The 9,822-nt window shown below is 42.3% G+C and overlaps 1 pseudogene; it reads left to right on the top strand.

Annotated features, from left to right (window-relative positions):
- The first annotated feature begins 2,990 nt into the window (after positions 1–2,990).
- On the top strand, positions 2,991–5,588 carry LOC132420563 (ski-like protein pseudogene; annotated as a pseudogene).
- Positions 5,589–9,822: the final 4,234 nt, after the last annotated feature.

Below are 9,822 nucleotides of genomic sequence, written 5' to 3'. Positions count from 1 at the left end.
AAAATGAGCATTGGGAAGTTAATCATTGGCCTAGATTCTGGCTCCCTGGATACAGTCATCGTCAGGATAACCTGAACTTGGTGGTCAATCATTCCACAAGGGATATACAAGATATGAATGTTCTTATACTCATTTTGTGAAAGGAAAAAGTCACACCTTCACAAACATTTTTTGTTATCTGCATAAAGGAACTTTGATTTATTACTTGGTACATATTTTGCAAAAATTAAGAAGATATATATTAAAATCTACCGTATGGTATCCAGTCATAATAGAAGTCTGGCAGTCAAAATAGAAGCCCAAATGAATGAATAAATGAAGTGGCAAAAACTAGATTTGATTTTATATCTGACTCCCAAATCCATTTTCTTTTCACTTGACCATGATGTACTTATAAGCGGTCATTTCCTAATCCCATGCAAATTATTCTGTGAGAGGAATAAATGCTAGTAAGTAAAATAGAAAACTGACATTTTGGTGCAAAGCTAAATCACAGATTCTCCATAAATGTTAAATAACAATGGTAGGGGACTTCCCTGGTGGTCCAGTAGTTAAGACTCCTTGCTCCCAATGCAGGGGACACGGGTTTGGTCCCTGGTCAGGGAACTACGATCCTCCATGCCACGTGGAGTGGCCAAAAAAATAATAAAATAAAATAAAAATGGTAGAAATCCATCGGTGGCAGTGTGCTTAGAATTTATAGAATCACACAGAATCCCGGGGGGTGGGGTGGGGGAAGACGATTAAAGTAATCAAATCTAGGGGTTTTCAAATATGTTCAGGGAGTAGAGTTCCTGGAACTAACAGTGTTCTTTGCAAAACTTCACAGATTACTGACAGCTAGTATTATATAAACGGGAAATGATTTCACTAGCAGATGCCATGATGTAATGGGAAGGAGCAGGCTTTGAAGTCTCACAGATTGGACTTTTCCATTCACTAGCTTGTGACCTTGAGTAGGTTAGTTAGCCTTTCTGTGCCTCTGATCCCTCATCTGAAAAATGGGGACGTCTCCATTTCAGAATTGTTAAGGATTACTTTTGACAGATGTAATGCTAATACCTTGACAAATGGTAGCTACAGGTCCATAATTCCATATGTAAAATGCTTGGAGCCAGAGTTTTTCAGAATAAGAAATTTTTTTGGATTAAAAAAATGTAATATAGGGGCTTCCCTGGTGGCGCAGTGGTTGAGAGTCCGCCTGCCAATGCAGGGGACACGGGTTCGTGCCCCGGTCCGGGAAGATCCCACATGCTGCGGAGTGGCTGGGCCCGTGAGCCATGGCCGCTGAGCCTGCACGTCTGGAGCCTGTGCTCTGCAACGGGAGAGGCCACAACAGTGAGAGGCCCGTGGACCGCAAAAAAAAAAAAAAAGTAATATGGGACATATGTCTTATAAGTAACACCCCAGCTGAGGGTGTTGGATTATGTCTTATAAGACATAAGATATGTCTTATAAGATTATTTCTTATAAGACATAATCCAACACTTATATTTCTGCAGCATTTGCACCAAGTTTATTAAAAATATAAACTTCGCAAACCATCTTGAATTTAATTGGGGTTTTGGACTTGTGGATAAGGGATTGTAAACAGGTATTAGGATTATTTGAAGATAATACAAGTGCTGTATGTATGCAGGTCTCCATAGCTTAAGAAAATATGCATTTTTTACGAGGGATGCTGTTGGTATCAACCCAAATCCTTTTTGCCAGTTGATGTACCCATCCTCCAGCTGATAACAACTCACAGTTGTCCCTTCCTGGAACTAGCCCTCAACCAAACAGGAGCCACCTCTCTCGGTGGTGATGGAAGTGGGGAGAAGAACTGTTAATGACTGTCTGACATAATCCCTTGCCTTAAAAGACTAATTTGGGGACACAGTTCTTGTTTTAGAGTTTCCCTGTGGGATTAGACCAATGCCGGTCTTCGAAACCACATTCTTCTTTAGTTTTTCTCCCCTCTCCTATGCTGCTTCTATCTCTCCTCTTTTCCTAAGAGCAAATCCCTCAGGCTCTGCTTCTAGGGAACCTAACCTAAGACATTTGGTGCCAAGAGTAGTCCTAGAAAGCAGATTCTAGGAATGGGATTCTCAAGTTGGATCACGCAAGGACTGGATGGCAATGTGGTAGATGGAGTACGAGATTCCCTGGCATACTGTAAATGTAATTGCAAAGACTTGCACCTACAGTGAATTGGGGTGGAATACAGGCGGAAGGAAGGGGATGCTCAGTCTAACTGGCGCAATGTCTAAGACGTGAAAGATATATGGGAGCCGTCGGGACCCCGGAGACCGGGACGCCCGTCACCGCCCTCTCCCGCCCCCGTCGCCCGTCTGCGCCGCGCGGGGATGCCCCGGGCTCCACCCGGCTGGTCGGCGCCCAGTGGCTGCAAGATCCCTGCTCGGCGCCCCACGCGTCCCTCTCTCTTATGACCCCGGGCGGGCGAGGGAGGTGCAGCCTTAGGGGTGGTGAGGTAAACCCGAGAACTTCCTGGGGAGAGGGTGCACGGGGTATTTCCACAGTCTTCCCCGCGGCCTCCTCAGTGGGGCGCTGTTGGGAGTGCCCTGGGGTGTTCCGAGACCGCGGAGGGGGAGGGGAGGTGTTAGGGGACTCCTTTTCCTCCACTTCCCGCGACCCCCTTGCACGCCCCGAGGCGTCCCAGGTCCCTTGCTGGCCCCCCCCCCCACCGCCGCCGCCTCGGGTTTGAGGTGGGTGGGTGGCTTTGCGTGGGCCGAGGATTTCAGGGTTTGGGGGCTCCCCCATTCTAGGTCTCGCCTCCTGCCCTCTTCCTTGGCCTGCGTTGGCTGAGGTGTTCCCGTAGGGGGCGAAATCAGTACGTTGGCTAGTGGCCTTGGTCCGTAACCCTTTGGGTTTAAGATTAATTAAAAGAAAAATGAACAGTAATCCTTGAAGATAACTGGGCAATTTTTCTTTAGGTTTCGTTTTTAATTGTACAAGTTCAAGTGGAGTCAGAAGCTCTTCTTACTGGTGTGAGGACTTATACAAGCCTTCATTTTGTCTACACAGACCAACAGATCATCATTTTTAGAGAAGATACTTTTTTCTCTCCTTTTTTGGTGTCCTTGGTACCAAATACTAAATTCGGGTGCATAATTCTGACACAAGTAATTGCATAAACTTTTCACATGTTGTGCTTAAAGCCAAACCAAACTGTTGTGTTGAACTTGGACATCTTGAGTTGAGAGAACTGGTAACTTTATTTTAATACATATATATGAAGAATTTAAGAAAATAAAGGCTTCCTCGGACGTGTGCCTCTTAAAATTATTTGCTTTGTTATTAGACAGAAGATAAGAAATTTTACAGCACTTGCAGTGAAATTACACTAGAGTACAAGCAGAACCAAAACAAAGTTGCAAAATCTATTGACTAATTTAGGGAGATGTCTCTTTGGAAATTTAAATTTTCTGTGAGAGTAAGTTACCATAAGTATTGGTATACATTGCTTTTCTCTCCTCAAATAAGTAACTAAATAACAACGCAAATCTCAGACTTATTTAACACAATAGTTTTTAGCAATGGAAAACCTACAGACAAATTTTTCCTTGGTTCAGGGCTCAAATAAAAAACTGAACAGGACGGAAGATGATGGCAGCCCTCCAGTGAAAAAAATGATGATAGACATTCACGCAAATGGAAAAATGATGATAAACAAGATGCCAACAGTAAAGAAGGAACACTTGGATGACTATGAAGCGCCAATGGAAACTGATGAAGAGCATGTCAAGAGAACCTGTGCCTCTGTGCCTGAACCTTTACATTTAAATCCCAGTTTGAAACACACTTTGGCACAATTCCATTTTAGTAGTCAGAGCTCTCTGGGTGGACCAGCAGCATTTTCCGCTCAGTATTCCCAAGAAAGCATGTCACCTACTGTATTTCTGCCTCTTCCATCTCCTCAGGTTCTTCCTGGTCCACTGCTCATCCCTTCTGATAGCTCCACAGAACTCACCCAGACTTTGTTGGAAGGGGAGTCTATTTCTTGTTTTCAGGTTGGAGAAGAAAAGAGACTGTTTGCCCCAAGCCCTAAACTCTGTTCTCCGAGAATTTTCACTCCAACAAATAAATACAGTATGTGATGAATTGTACATCTATTGTTCAAGGTGTACATCAGACCATCTTCATATCTTAAAGGTCCTGGGAATACTTCCACTTAATGCCCTATCCTGTGGGCTGATCACATTAACTGATGCACAAAGACTGTGTAATGCTTTATTGCGGCCACATACTTTTCCTCAAAATGGTAGTATACTTCCTGCTAAAAACTCATTGGCTCAGTTGAAGGTAACAGGCAGTGCCTTTGAAGTGGAACGTGAATGCTTAGGCAAATGTCAGGATTTATTTGCACCCCAGTTTTATGTTCAGCCAGATGCTCCGTGTATTCAGCGTCTGGAGTGCTGTGGAATGCTTGCGCTCCAGACATTTGTGATGCATTCTCACAGATCACTGGACAAAAGGACTTGCCACTGGGGCTTTGAATCAGCCGGATGGCATTGCTATTTTCACGTGAACCAAAAATACTTAGGGACACCTGAAGAAAAGAAACTGAAGATAATTTTAGAAGAAATGAAGGAGAAATTCAGCATGAGAAATGGGAAGAGGACTCAATCCAAGATAGATACACCACCAGGAGTGGAATTATAGTCACGGTATCCAGTTATAAAGCAGGAAGGTGACCATGTTTCTCAGACACATTCATTTCTACACCCTGGCTACTACTTATACATGTGTGATAAAGTGGTTGCCCCAAATGTGTGGCTTACTTCGGCTGTATCCTAGCCTAAAGAGGTCACAAAGACAGAGGCAAGTAGATCTACACTAAGACATTCAGAGAAGCCTCACAGCAGTGGGAAACATCAAAAAACAGTGTCTTATCCAGATGTCTCACTAGAGGAACAGGAGAAAATGGATCTAAAAACAAGTAGAGAACTATATAGCCACTTAGATCCATCAGTTTCAAATAATTCTACAAGCAAAAGGAAACCTGAGTCTACCACTTGCAACTTAGCCAGAGACACAAGTAAGGCGGGAATTGACCGTGATGCTGCAGCTTCATCTCCACTTCTTGTCAAAGATGTCATTTGTGAGGATGATAATGGAAAAATCATGGAAGAAGTAATGAGAACTTATGTAAAACAACAGGAAAAACTGAACTCAATTTTGCAGAAGCAGCAACAACTTCAGATGGAAGTTGAAATGTTGAGTAGCTCAAAAGCTGTGAAGGAACTCCCTGAAGAATAGCAGAATTTACAGAAAGAGCTTGAATCTTTGCAGAATGAACATGCTCAAAGAGTGGAAGAATTTTATGTTGAACAAATTTAGACATAAAATTAGAGCAGGCAATGAAACAAAAATGTACCTGTGACTCAAATTTAGAAAAAGATAAAGAAGCTGGATATGCAGCACAGCTGGCAGAACTGAGACAGAGATTGGACCATGCTGAGGCTGATAGGCAAGAACTCCAAGATGAACTCAGACAGGAACGGGAGGCAAGACAGAAGTTAGAGATGATGATAAAAGAGCTAAAGCTGCAAATTTTGAAATCATCAAAAACTGCTAAAGAATAGAAACCTTTAAAGAGATTCATCTGTGTGTTCCCAACAGGGTCTATTTTTGTTTGTTTGCTTTGGTAATTGAATTCTGAACAATTTATCTGCATGAAAATAACTAGACATTGTATCCATTTGTAGATCAGAGAAAGTGAAGAGATTATATATTAGTATATAAATTTTTACATTTTCCAAATGAATGAAAATGTATGTTTCTTTGTACTTTTTTTTCAACCAGCTCAGTAACAGTACTTTATCATTTCAACTATTAGATAATCTGCCTGTATTTCCAATGCAATTTAGCAGCTGCATACTTTTTAAAAGCTGCATTGTGTTATGGAAAATAGTTTTGATCAATTTTGTTATCCATATTTCAGATTCAATTTTAGATACAATGGTGGCTTCATAGTTCATATATAGAGCTACTGCTGAGTCTGATGAAAGACTGATAAAAGAAAATGACCTAAGATCTATTAATCAACAATTTAAAACAAAGGACCTCACTGTTAGTATTTAAAGAGACCCTCATCTCTTGCAGCCAGTATTCAGAGATAATTATCAAGCAGAAATTTAAGAAAGGGAGAATTTTAGAAAAGGCTGAATTCTCAGTGTAGGAAAGTTTCCTCGTAAGAGTTGGGTCCTGATGGGGAAGAAGTAGGACCTTGAGATTTGGGGTGAAGATATCTAGGTAGATTCATTTGAAACGCTTGAATCCCAAGACTCCTCTGAATCCTCTGAGCCTATAGAAGTGCCCCTCTGGCCTAGGTGGGAAGATAAAGGCCCATACCTCCCCATTTTGTACGTACCTTATAAGACAATGTAAGTCCTCCTCAGGATCTGCTCTGATTTCTCCTCGTGGCCACCAGACTCATAACTAGGATCAAATGGCCCAAGCAGGCAATATTATATCCCCAAATAGCTATAGCACCTGACTTACACGTAATGGCAAGTACCAGGAAAGGATGCCTGAGGGCTGGATACATGGAGGTGGGAATTTAAAGCTGGATAAGGGAGGGTTCATCAATATCAGGGCTCTCTGTTGTGACACAGGATTTAACACTCAGCAAGGACCCCTAAGAGATGGTTCTATACACTGCTGGAATGGCTCTTTAAAACTTGAAAAAAGTGATAGCCACACATTAAATAAATAGAGATGCCAGAACTGCCATGGTAAAAGGAATCAAAAGGCTCAATGAAGTGGGCCTGCAATAATGGGTTTATTATCTAAGACTGAAAAATCCACCAGTCAATCGTGCTTTTTGGAAAGCTTGGAGGACACTCCATTTACCAAGACAACAAAGAATGCACTAGGTAGGGAAATTACCGGCATCATTGAGAATCTTGCAGCAGCTGTGGTCTCTAAGTCAGGAATGATGGTAGGAGATGGGCTCCCTAGTAGCAATGAGGATAAGAACTCAGATTAGCAGAGACCAGGTGGCTGTACTTCACCATCAGAAGAACGGTGGGGCTTAACGTTAGAATAGTAGCCAGGAGGGTCTGGCCAGCAGGGATTTTGGCGATGGCTCAGAGAACATGGTGTTCCGGGAATTCCATGGTGATCCAGTGGTTAGGACTCCACACTTCCCGGAGTGCAATCCCTGGGCAGGGAACTAAGAACCTGAAAGCTGGGTGGCACAAGAAAAAAAAAAAAAAAAAAAAGAACATGGTGTTCTTAGGGCCAAGATAGATGGACAGCCATTGTATATAACGAAAAGGGAGGGGGAAATGAGGAGTTGTTTAATGGACATAGTTTCAGTTTTGCAAGATGTAAAAGTTCTGGAGATCTGTTGCACAACAATGTGAATACACTGAACACTACTGAACTGTACCCTTAAAAATGGTTAAGATGGTATATTTTATGTTGTGTGCTTTTAACTACAATTTAAAAATTTTTAAATTATTTACCAAAAAAATGGATGAGAAGGCTGAGATCAGCTGCTCTACTGGAAAGTCACAAATCTTTGCCTGTTGTCAGACCCAGAAGCTATCAATTATAGGAGACCAGTTTCCCATGAGGAAGCCCCCTATAAAATCACAGCAAGTATACATAGTAGTGATTCCTGCAGTCCTTCCCCAATCTATGGCCACTTATTCAGATAACTCTACAATGGAGTAAGAAAAATACCCAGATCTTTCTAAGGTTGTTGGAGACAGGGTCCAAGTTAACACTGGTACCTGGGGACCTAAAGCATTAGCATGGTCTCCTCACTGGAATAGGAGCATATATGAGTTAGATAAAATGAAGGCTTGGGCAAGGTTTGTACCACAGTTGTTCCACTAGGTGTATGGTCCTACCCAGTTATTTCCCATTCCTGACAGTATAATTGGAATGGGCGTACATCGAAACAACAGAACTCTCACATTAGTTCCTTAACCTGTAGAATAAGAGCTACTAAGTAGTAATAAGAAAGGCCAAGGGGAAGCCCCTGAAACTGTTCCTGGACAATGGTCAAAACAATAAATTAAAAACCTGTCACATTTTAGGGGAATGGCAGAGTTTAGTACCTCCCTCAAAACTTTAAAGAATGAAATAATGTTGGTTCCTGTCCTATTCCTATTTAATTCACCAGTCTGGCCTCTGCAAAAACTGATGGATCATTGCAGATGACAAACTTAATGCAAACTTAATCAAGCAGTGGCTCCAACTACACCTGCTACGCCAGATGTGAATCTTTCTAGAGGAGATTAACAGAGCCTCCGGTACATGGTGTACAGCCATCGATCTAGAAAATGTGTTCTTTTCCACACCCATCTGGAAAGAGGATCACACAGGATGGGCAACTATACATTCATGGTCTTGCCCCAGTGTCATATTCTCTGTCTTATTATAGTCCAAAGGTATCTGAACCGTTTGAAAATTCTAACAATGATATTAGTCCAGTATATCAATACCATCAGATGTGATAGGAAGTAAGTGGCAAGTATTCTGGATACCTTAGTAAGGCATATATACTCCAGAACGTGGGGGAGAAACTATACAAATATTTAGAGGCCTACCACATCAGTGAAGTTTTTACAGGTTGAATGATCTGGAGCATTCCAGTACCTTGCTTCCAACATTAAAAAAAAGAAACAAAAAAACCATTGCACAATGCACCTCTTAGCACCAAGAAACACATATGGTAGGTCTCTTTGGGTTTTGGAGGCAGCATATTCTACACTTGGAACTACTGCTAAGACCCATTTATCAGCAGATACAGGTTTGTTGGTTTGCACCTCACAGGCCTACAAGCCCTGTACTTGCCCAGCTTCAAGACCAAAGAGCCCAGAGTCAGCAACAGAGACATCAATGATTTAATGGATAGGGGGACCTCACATGTCTGAAGCAAGGTACTGGAGCAACACCCCACCATGTGTGGCAGGTGGGAGGCAGGACATGGCGGCAGTCTTTGTTCCCAGGGGGAGGGGGAGGTTACCAGTTATAGGGCGAATTGATGTCAGGTTGGCTCTTCAGTTACCAGGGAAAGCAGCAGAGGGGCACACCACCACCTTTCACTACCCCTTTGATAAGCTATCATAGTGGAGATGTTCTGATCTAAAGCAAGAACAATCCTTAGCTGGGGCCTGGGGCAAGTAGGTAGGAAGGTCAGTCATGTGAATAGGGTATTGGTGAAGCAGGCACTGGTTGAGCAGGGCATTACAGAGAACAAGAGTACAGCCGTCTTGAGTGGCCTGACCATACAAGTTGGAACCTTTGATTGGGGCCCAGAGGAAGAAAGGACTGAAAGATTAAAACTGAGATATGATCAACACTGCTGCTTGGGCTCTATGACTCGACAGATCCCATGATACTTGAGCTATCTGGGAACAGAGAATGACACTGTATGAAATCTCTGGCCACCACTTGGCTCAAATATTTGGACATTCATGCATTTCTAAATTTAGTTGATTCATGTTTACTTAATATGTGCTTACCATATGCCAGGTCCTGTCCTGGACACTGAAAACACAAAGATGTAATAAAACCTATTCTCTGTTCCCAAGTAGCTCAGTCTAATTTTACTCTTACTATTTGCCTGCCATTTGACTCATCTATTTCCTACACTCTGGCATTTGCTAGGATTCAGGTAGTAACAAAGTGGGGCCAAATGGGGAAAAACTTGAGAACAATTCTATTAACTAAAAATCGACCACAAATCAGGCCAAGGCCATCATGATTTGATTTGAACAAGCCACATCAGTCATGCTTTAACAATAAAAACTCAATTACTGAGACCTACTGTGTATATGCCACACACTTCATATACATTTA

This window comes from Delphinus delphis, chromosome 1 (genome assembly GCF_949987515.2).
Source record: "Delphinus delphis chromosome 1, mDelDel1.2, whole genome shotgun sequence".
NCBI lineage: Eukaryota > Metazoa > Chordata > Mammalia > Artiodactyla > Delphinidae > Delphinus > Delphinus delphis.
Note: the sequence above shows the minus strand (reverse complement) of the source record. Positions and strands in the feature narration are given on the sequence as shown.